The 10,666-nt window shown below is 44.4% G+C and overlaps 1 protein-coding gene across 1 annotated transcript in view; it reads left to right on the top strand.

The window, feature by feature from the left end:
• The window catches only part of SEL1L3 (SEL1L family member 3), a 110,657-nt gene that overhangs the window by 18,972 nt on the left and 81,019 nt on the right, over nucleotides 1-10,666 (top strand). The window lies entirely within an intron of this gene.

The raw sequence follows: 10,666 nt of genomic DNA, 5'->3' as shown, positions 1-10,666 counted from the left end.
TAGCATCTGCTGGAATGCCTTCCGCGGGGATACCTAATTTGTTAAGGAGAAGGCAACACCGGGCACCAGCAGCCACAGTTTTGCTTTGCCTCCGATTGATTTTGTCAGGGCTTAATGATTCCATTTCATGTTTGGCAAATCACATATTTCTCATTGAAGAATGACTGAATCGCAAACTGGAAGTTTTCAAATGAAGTCATTTATGAACTGGCTGAGTTCTTAGGGTGCCCGAACATACCCTTAAAATGCGAAACAGCTTTTCTTTCTTTTGTTGTTCCTTCTCAGTAGTCACTGGGTTCAGGAACAGCACAGTGGTTTTTGTTTCTCCCCACCTCCTTCAGACCATTACTTTTGGAGCGAGAACCAGTCTAATAAAGGCATAATGCAGAAGAAAACCTTTTCTAAGAGTCAAAATCACTGACAATGGGAGGGGGGCTCCATCCACCCGCAAAACCACCTATTTGCCAGGCTGAGGTTTGTTCACCAGGAAAGGGGAGCACTTCCCCTCCCTGTCTTAAAAAGGAAATCAGAAGAGAGTCTGCCGCAAGCCCCGTGGAAAGTGTCCACGACCTTTGTTCTTGATATCGGCGGTGCAATGGAAGGGGGCCAGGCCTCTGGCTGGTTCCCAGCGGGGGCTTCTTTATTCTGCTCTTGAAGAACAAGAGTCAAGTCCGAACAACAAGGTGGCATTACTGCGCTGCAGGGGCGCTTTCATGCCTGGCCCCACCGCCGTCTGCCGCCAGCCCTGGTGTGGAGTTGGGGGGACGTTTTCTGTGTCAAGTGCCTGCTATCCTGCAAGAGCTCTGCGTCTGAACTAAGTACCCCCTGTGACTCGCTTGCATTTTCTTTTCTCATTCTGAAGAGAGAGCCCAGTCTCGGTGCATACATGTTTCGTCTGTGTGGTTGGAGCGCCCCCACCTAAAGTCTTCAGTTAGGCTTCCAGGGCCAGAGCTGTGCACCCTGACACTCTTTGCAGCTCATCTCCTGTGCTGGGATTGTGCCAGCCTGGCTGGTGGGCTGGTTTTGGGTGGAGGTGCAGCTGGCTTCCGTCCCGTCCTGCTGGGTCAACCTACCCCGGATCAGAAGCTGGCAGCCTTTCAGGACACGTTTGTGCCAAGGCTCGGCCACGTGCCCTGCCAGTGCACCTGTTCTTGCCTTTGGCCAATAGATCCACCCTGCCTGGGCCCCGCTGATTGTCTGTTCCCTCCGGGGGAGGACACCGGGCATTATCCGCTGCCTTGTCACACGTGTGCCTGACTCACGCATGAGCTCACCCAGAGAAAGAAATCAACCGCTCGGGCTGGTGGCTCCAGGGGTGCACCTGGACCGTGCATTCTGTTGTGAGAGGTCAGCTGGCCCTGCGGCCTCCATCTTCAGCCCCGACCGCATATTCAATCTCTGTTCACCACGTGTCTGCTGTCATCCTGGCCTAAGCCACCATTGTCCCTGTCTGGATTCTGGCCGCAGTCTGCAAATGGCCTCCCCGCTGGCCCTTGTCCCCGTACGCAATGGCCCCTGCAGCCAGCTCCTCCCTGATGGAGTAGGGAAGGATCACCCACGTCCCTGGGCATGGCCTATGGAATCTGTCCCTGTCCCCTTACTGGCCTCATCTCCTGTCACGCTCCCCCTTGCCCATCTGTTCCAGCCATGCAGGCCAGCTTGCTTCTCCCTTGATGTACCAAGTTCATTCCCACTTTGAGATATTTGCATCACTGTCCCCTCCCCCTAACATGCTCCTCCCCTAGATCACTGTGTGACTTGCTCTCTTACCTCCTTGCAACCTCTGCATGAATGTCATCTTACTGGGGACAGCATCCTGGACCACCTTATCTAAGATGGCAGCCCTACCCAGTTGCTCCCGCCACACCAGTATCCACCTTTTATTTCCTTCATAACCTTAGCTCCCCCAGGACTTGTAATTGAATATACTGAATGGTTTATTTGCCTGTGGAGTGTCTTTGTACTAGCACACAGGCTCCATAAGGCCTGATGTGTCTGGTTCTGGTGCCCAGGGTGGCACCCTGTACACAGCAGGCACATGACAACTGCTTGTTGATTGAGGGATGAAGGCTCTTAGCCAAGAGGCAGGGACCCTTTCTCTCTTAGCTTATGTGTGACCGTCTCACTGTGACAGCCTTTTTCCATGGTAGGGAGCGTGTAGGATGGGGTCAGCCATGTGCCTTCTGTAGTGCCTGTACACACTGAGGCTTCCCGGGTGGAGACCGTTTTGCTGCTCTGGTTACAGCTGCAGTGATTCTCCTCTGCAACGACACATGAGCACACCTTCACCCCGCACCTGCCCTCTAGCTCGAGTCTGTGATCACTCATCTGTATGCCTTGGCTAATGCATCTCTTTTTACTGGAAGCTGCCACCCCTCCGCCCCCTCAACACTCTCTCTCCCAGCCCCGTGGCCATCTTTCATGTTTTCCTAGCAAAATCATAGTCATATTTCAGTAGTCCGCTCAAATTTTCTACTCCTTCCCCACAAAGGTTTCTTCTTTTCTTTTCTTTCCTTTTTTGATTCTCAAATCGGAAATGAACTCTCTGCCCTCTAGCTTCCTCTAGTTCTCTCTTGGTGCTCACCACCCCTTATGATGTGTATCGTGTTCAATTCCATAAAGACTGATTGAACACCTATCCTGCGCCAATTTCTTCACTAAGTCTGGAGATTCAAAGACCCAGACATGGTCGTTCTCTTTAACGTGGTTATCCACAAGTAAACACAGCTCCCAATAGTAACAGTCACTTTCCCTTACTGAGCACTCACTGTGTGCCAGGAACTGTGCTAAGGGCTTGTGCAAGTATCTAATTTAATACCAGTGCACTACGGTCATTATTGATAGAGGAGGAAACTGACTCGGAGAACGAGAGTAATTGGTCTAAAGTCACACAGCTAATGATCGAACTAGGACTTGAGCTCAAGTAGTTTGGTTCCCAAACACCACACTTAACCACTAAGCTATATTGCCAGGAGATGTCGTGAAGTTATTTATTTATTTAAGTCACTTCTTCATAGGAAAAAGTTACTGAGCAATCTGCGTCTTAGGTACTTTGCAAGGGTTCTTCACAGAGGAAGTGACATTTGAACAGAAATTTTAAGAAAGAGTAGAGTTTCCATAGTCAGAAAAAGAATAAAGGAAAGAACCCATCTGCCAGGGCAGGAGACACGAGAGACACAGGTTCGATCCCTGAGTTGAGAAGATCCCTGGAGGAGGGCATGGCCACCCACTCCAGTATTCTTGCCTGGAGAATCCCATGGACAGAGGAGTCTGGCGGGCTTCAGTCCATGGGGTCACAAAGAGTTGGACGTGAATGAAACAACTTAGCATGCACGCACGCACATCTAGGCAGAAGGGAAAAAAAAGAGAAAGGAATGCAGTCTGATGCGGGAATGTGGATGAGCCTGCAACCCTTGGAATGAGGGATGGCAAATGGGTTTCATCTTGCTTGCCAGCTCAGAGCAATGGGGGTGGCTACCTAGAGCACAGTGCTGAGAAGGATTCTGAGGCCGAGTCTGTGCTTAGTGAGAGAGACGCTGTGTAGATTGATTACCAGTGTCTGCCGCAGGTGGAAGTGTGGAGTAGCCGCACTTGAGCTTTTGTTCAGGTAGACTCTCAAGTGTGAGATGGGCAGTTCCAGAAAGAAGACTGGAAAGGCAAGTTGGGGCGACACGTTGGAGTTCCTTAAATGCCATGCTCAGATGTAGCAAGCATTTTGTTCTACTTCCGTCTGCTGCACGCTCAGTCCCGCTCTGACCCCGTGGACTGTAGCCGACCAGACTCCTCTGTTCATGGGACCTCCAGGCAAGAACACTGGAGTGGACTGTCGTGCCCTCCTCCAGGAATCTCTTACGTCTGCTACACTGGTACTTCCACCTACACAAAGGTTTTTCTGACTTTACCTCTTAGGTCAGAAACTGGCAGTCTTCTTCTTCTCTACTCTCTTTTCCTTCCATTAAAAATTCATTCTCATTTTCAGACCTAATGGATTATAAGCAAGATTTTCTTATAACAAAATTCGTTTACAACAAAATCATAGAAGAGTAAGTCAAATTTTGGAGACAGACTTTACATGTCTCTGTGAAAATTTCAGTTTATTCAGTGGAACAATTCAAGTTAATGATATGATGATGCTTTTTGTAATGATAAGAACTACAAATGTGACACTCTTAGAGACAAAAGAGACTTCTTTCTTTCCCCCAGGTAATCACTGTAGACTGGGATTTTTCAGTAATACCATTAATGAATGCCTAGCGTCTACATTGCCCTTTATGATTTTCAAGTCACTTTTTCCATGCGCAGTGTCTCATTTAACCCTCATAAGAGCCCCAGGGGCGGACAGTAGTTTCATTCTCTTTTTACAGAGATGAAAATTGAGGCTCTGGGAACCTGTTTAATGGAGTCCAAGTTCTTTCAACTTTGCTAAGCTGCTTCTCTGACACATGTTAAAACAATCCCAACCCAGGTTATACATTAGAAGGAATACACTTTTGTCTAAGTTGAATTTTGATTGGCATGAATCACCTTGTTTTCCTCACCCACTGGACTTTGCCTCTTTGAAGTGGATTGAACCGCTGGGGCGCCCAGGGCGGGGCAGGCCTCTGCATGTGGCAGGCTCCTTCTCCCTGCCGGCATGGAAATGCCCAGAGATGTTCTTTTCTCTTGTAGCCAACAAAGTAATACATGTACCTGGTTAAAAAATTCAGAGAGTGTTAAAAGGTTTGGGGGAAGAGTAAATTCCTACCTGCCCCAGTCTTTTGGTCCTATTTCTTAGAGGCAAGCTCAATAACACTAGATTCTGTGTTTCCTTCCAGGGATGTTCTCTGCCCATATAATCATTAGGCTGATAGACCCTTCTCTTCTTACACACGTGGGAAGATACTAAAGATTCTGCTTTGCACTCATTAACAATATGGCAGAAATTTTTTCTATGTCAGTACAGGAAACATGACCACGTTCTTTGCAATAGCTCCCTAGCATTGCATTGCCTGGCAGTCCATAATTTATTTGCCCTGTCCTCTGTTGATGGTCATGCAGGTCATCTTTTGTCTTTTACTGTTAGCAACAAGGTTTCTGTAAGCACCTTTGCATGTGTATCTTTGTACACACAAATAAATATGTTTGGAGGATAAATTCCTGGGAGTGGAATTTAGTCTTAAGACTCCTAGTGTTGAACATCTTACAGGCTTCCTTAGCCACTCACTTCTTTGCCTAGTGCCCTTTGCAGGGATAAATTCCAACCTAAATCATACTTGCTAGAAAGTAGAATTTTTTGTTCCCAAGCTTTGGCTTTAAGGACAATAAAACTCCCAATCACCACTTCCTGTTCAGTGTCCTGCGTTTGGAAAGAAGATTGAGTTACCATCATTCTAACTTTACTTCTCTGGGTTGGAAAATCGTAGCTTATTTTCCTCCAAGTTCCCCTTACAGACTTTTAGCCTCAGAAACATCCCCTGGAGAAGGAAACTGCAACCCCCTCCAGTATTCTTGCCTGGAAAATCCCAGGGATAGAGGGACCTGATGGGCTATTGTCTGTGGGGTTGCAAAGAGTCAGACACGACAGAGTGATTAAACAACAGCAAAACAATGACTTCTTTGCCTCAAGACTATCTCTAAAGAAACATGAAAGTGAAAGTCACTCAGTGGTGTCCGACTCTTTGCCACCCCTTAGACTGTAGATTGCCAGGCTCTTCTGTCCATGAATTCCCCAGGCCAGAGTACTAAAGTGGGTAGCCGTTCTCTTCTCCAGAGGATCTTCCCAACACAGGGATCAAACCCAGGTCTCCCCCATTGCAGGCAATTCTTTATTGTCTGAAACAGAATTTCTCCACAAAAGGACTGGGGTTTCAGCTGCATCACTGTGGTGTATTTGAAGCTCATCCTAAATAAGGCTTTGTTATGTAGAAACAGGAACTTCCCCAAAGCAGGTATCCCTGTCAGGGCTCTGAGCATTCTGTTGAACTAGAGAATGGGCTGTGTAACCCCCCAGCCACCCCACTTAGGGTAATAAGTTCAGTTCAGTTCAGTCACTCAACTGTGTCCGACTCTTTGCGACCCTGTGGACTGCAGCCCACCAGGCTTCCCTGTCCATCACCAACTCCTACAGCTTGCTCAAACTCATGTCCGTCGAGTCGGTGATGCCATCTAACATCTCGTCTTCTGCATTCCCCTTCTCCTCTTGCCTTCAGTCTTTCCCCGCATCAGTCTTTTCCAATGAGTCAGTTCTTTGCATCAGGTGGCCAAAGTATTGGAGCTTCGTCTTCAGCATCAGTCCTTCCAGTGAACACCCAGGACTGATTTCCTTTAGGATGGACTAGTTTAATATCCTTGCTGTCCAAAGGACTCTCAAGAATCTTCTCCAACACCAGTTCAAAAGCTTCAATTCTTCAGCACTCAGCTTTCTTTATAGTCCAACTCTCACATCCATACATGACTCCTGAATAAACCATAGCTTTGACTAGATGGATCTTTGTCGGCAAAGTAATGTCTCTGCTTCTTAAAATGCTGTCTAGGTTGGTCATAGCTTTCCTTCCAAGAAGCAAGTGTCTTTTAATTTCATGGCTGCAGTCACCATCTGCAGTGATTTTGGAGCCCAAGAAAATAAAGTCTCTCACTGTTTCCATTGTTTCCCATCTATTTGCCATGAAGTGATGGCACATGCCATGATCTCCGTTTTCTGAATGTTGAGTTTTAAGCCAACTTTTTCACTCTCCTCTTTCACTTTCATCAAGGGGCTCTTTAGTTTTCTTTGCTTTCTGCCATAAGGGTGGTGTCATCTGCATATCTGAGGTTATTAATGTTTCTTCTGGCAATCTTGATTCCAGCTGGGGTTTCATCCAGCCTGGCATTTCACATGATGTACTCTGCATAGAAGTTAAATAAGCAGGGTGATAATATACAGCCTTGACGTACTCCTTTCCCAATTTGGAACCCGTTCGTTGTTCCATGTCTGGTGGTAACTGTTGCTTCTTGACCTACATACAGATTTCTCAGGAGGCAGGTCAGGTGGTCTGGTATTCCCATCTCTTGAAAAGTTTTCCACAGTTTGTTGTGATCCACTTAGTCAGAGGCTTTGGTGTAATCAATAAAGCAGTAGATGTTTTTCTGGAATTCTCTTGCTTTTTCGATGATCCAATGGATGTTGGCAATTTGATCTCTGGTTCCTATGCCTTTTCTAAATCCAGCCTGAACATCTGGAAGTTCATGGTTCACATACTGTTGAAGCCTGGCTTGGAGAATTTCGAATGTTACTTTGCCAGCATGTGAGATGAGTGCAATTGTGTGGTAGTTTGAACATTCTTTGGCATTGCCTTTCTTTGGGATTGGAATGAAAACTGACCTTTACCAGTCCTGTGGCCACTGCTGAGTTTTCCAAATGTGCTGGCATATTGAGTGCAGCACTTTCACAGAATCATCTTTTAGGATTTGAAATAGCTCCACTTGGATTCCACCACCTCCACTAGCTTTGTTTGTAGTGATGCTTCCTAAGGCCCACTTGACTTCGCATTCCAGGATGTCTGGCTTTAGGTGAGTGACCACACCATTGTGGTTATCTGGGTCATGAAGAAATCTTTTTTGTATAATTCTTCTGTGTATTCTTGCCACCTCTTCTTAATATCTTCTGCTTCTGTTAGGTCCATACCATTTCTGTCCTTTTTGTGCTCATCTTTTTTTTTTAAAATGTCACTCAGGGTGATATATATATATATTTTAAAATATCACTCAGGGTGATATTAAAAACATTTGACAATTAGTACGAGGTGAGGGGGCCCAGGCAGGCTCCTCCAGGCACTGGCCCTGGTGCTGAAACAGGATGTGCTTATTATCGTTACTGAGCCAGATTCTACTCTGAAGGAGAAGCCAGAGTGGGTATTGTGTGTGTGTTGGGGCACATCATCTAAACAATAAGGACATATTTCAGTATTTTAACAACCAGTAGAGCCGCACATGGGCATGCCAGCTGAACATCAGCCCTAGTTCTCTCTGGAAGGACTTGTGAGATGTGATGTGGTTTAATAACAAGCACATTGGTTTGCAGTGGGAGACCAGGTTTGAGTCATACCTGGGTCTCTTGCTAGTTATACGACCTTTAACAAGACATGAAAACTTCTCTTGTCTCCAAATGAAGGAGTTTGCACCATGTTAAATCTAAAGCTTCTCCTTGCTCTAAAATTTGAGGAAACAAAGCAATAAAAGTGGCCAAGGGAGTGGGTTTCAAACCTGAACTGATTCTATGGCATTTCGTGTTTATGTCCCAGTGATGCCTCTTCCCTATGTAACTTCCTCATTCAAGATTAGCCAAGAGAAATGGATCTGAAAAAAGACATTTAATTTTTGACTTGGGGGGCATGGGGAACATCGTAGAATGATGGAACATGATGGGTGAAAGAGACACAGATGCAGATCCCGATTTGGCCACAGCTGTGTTCATTTGTTCATTCATCCATTCGCTCTCTAAATGTTTTTTGAGGCTCTGTCATGTTTGGGACACTGTTCTGGCTCTGAGGATGGATTAAAGAATGAAGTAAAGTCCTTGCTGCCCTGGAGCTTACATTCTATGTTAGCAATTCATTTAACCTCTTTGAGCCCATGTTTTGAAGTCGAGTTTTCCTACCTGTAAATTCTTCAATGGGCAGTGGCATTGTTGCTACAGTTTCCCGTTTAATGCCTATGCCAGTCATCACAAATCAATTATAGCAGTCCAAGCAGCCAATCAGTTACTGGAGGATGTTATTTATCCTGGGCTAATATTTTATGTTGATGCATTTGATGTAGAAGAATTCTCAAGTCTTTCCCTACTCCAAAATTCTTATTCATTATTTCTCACTTCAAAGAAAAATTAATTCACTGAGTTCAACGTAGAAATAAAGATCATCTTTTCTCTTTCTTAAAATGCTCCTGGTCTAAAGGTCTCTGTTTAAATGCTGGAAATAATCTGCTTTCCTGGTCTTCTTAGAGAGGGAAGAGTTGACTTCTGGGCAAGTTACCAAATGACAATATTGGCAAAAATTATAGGAGCCTCAGCTCCTATAATTTCTCTCATTCTTATTCATTATTTCTAATGAAATGGGAAGACAATATTGTACTGAGGGAACCTGTAGTAGAACTCCAAATCATAGAACTATTATTAAAGCTACAGATTTTACAAGAAAACCATCATCACTTTGGTTTTGTTGGACACAAAAGATATGTGTTATTGTAAAATTGTTTTAGATCTTTGGGTCTTAGGTTTTCCCTCCACAGTCTTTTGCTGCAAGTTCCCCTATTCAACTAGCTTTACTTTGATCCCTGGATAAAGGAAAGGCTCATCAACATTCACTTTTGACTCCTTTCACTTTGGAAACCTCCTTTATGAAACCTCCTTTTACTGTAGTCAGATGGGGCAGAATCAAATCCTGCTCATTCTGATAAATTTTTCTACTATATACTAGATAACAGCAGTCACCAGCAGAAGGCTTTCCAGGGGGCTAACGTGGCCATCTGGTCTCCTATGTTTTGCTCACCACTGTGGAAGCCAGCCAAGGTTGGGCTGACATCAACCTCTTGGTCAGTTTTTTTCCTTGGATTCTGAAGACACCCTTGCAGTATTTCCATTTCTAATCCTCTTTCCTGGCTCCCATAACTGACCAGCAAGTCCAACGTGCTCACATCGAGCTCAAATTGCAAAGAAAAAAGTTTGAAGTATTTCTGTTGGAATTAATAACTCCACCCTTTTGGGTTTCTAAATGTATCTCTGAGACTATGAAAACATCACTCTTATGATTTTCAAGTTATAATGAACTAGAGGGACCTCTTTATATATTGAAGCATTTTTCCCCAATGAGGAATGAGAGCTGGGATGTCCTCTATCCCAGGCTGAGGCTCCTATAATTTTTGCCAATATTGTCATTTGGTAACTTGCCCAGAAGTCAGCTCTTCCCTCTCTAAGAAGACCAGGAAAGCAGATTATTTCCAGCATTTAAACAGAGACCTTTAGACCAGGAGCATTTTAAGAAAGAGAAAAGATGATCTTTATTTCTACGTTGAACTCAGTGAATTAATTTTTCTTTGAAGTGGGGTGGAGTATGGGAAATAAAAAAATCCATATTAACCTTTTAGACCTTAAATACAGATGAAATAACTCAGTTTTCTCTATAAGATTTGTTATAGGTACTCCTCTTTTCTAGAGCCACAGAACTCTCCCACATGTGCAAAATAAAGAGGAAGACTCTCTAGTTTTTTTTTTTTGTTTTATTGATTCTTTAAAAAAATTATTTATTTTTAATTGAAGTTTAATTGATTTACAGTATTGTGTTGTTTTCTGCCAAACATCAATATGACTTATCCATAGGTTTATTCATGTCCCCTCCCACTTGAACATCCTTCCCACCTCTCTCTCCATCCCACCCCTCTAGGTTGTTACCAAAGACTCTAGTTTTAAAGGGTATAGTGTTTTGCCTTAACAAAAGAAACCACTCATTATACACAATTCCACTCATTACACAACAATTTCAATATTTAATAGAAGACTATTTAACTTAATTTCAATATGCAGTCATTAAAAGAAAAGAAAGAACCATTAGAGAGAAGTAGTAGTATATTCATCACCAAATTGGGCCGAAACCTACATCCAGACTTGAACAGTGCTGGGAAGTCCTGAATGACAGCAATCTGGAGTCCTAGTTGG

This window comes from Ovis canadensis, chromosome 6, assembly GCF_042477335.2.
Source record: "Ovis canadensis isolate MfBH-ARS-UI-01 breed Bighorn chromosome 6, ARS-UI_OviCan_v2, whole genome shotgun sequence".
Lineage (NCBI taxonomy): Eukaryota > Metazoa > Chordata > Mammalia > Artiodactyla > Bovidae > Ovis > Ovis canadensis.
Note: the sequence above shows the minus strand (reverse complement) of the source record. Positions and strands in the feature narration are given on the sequence as shown.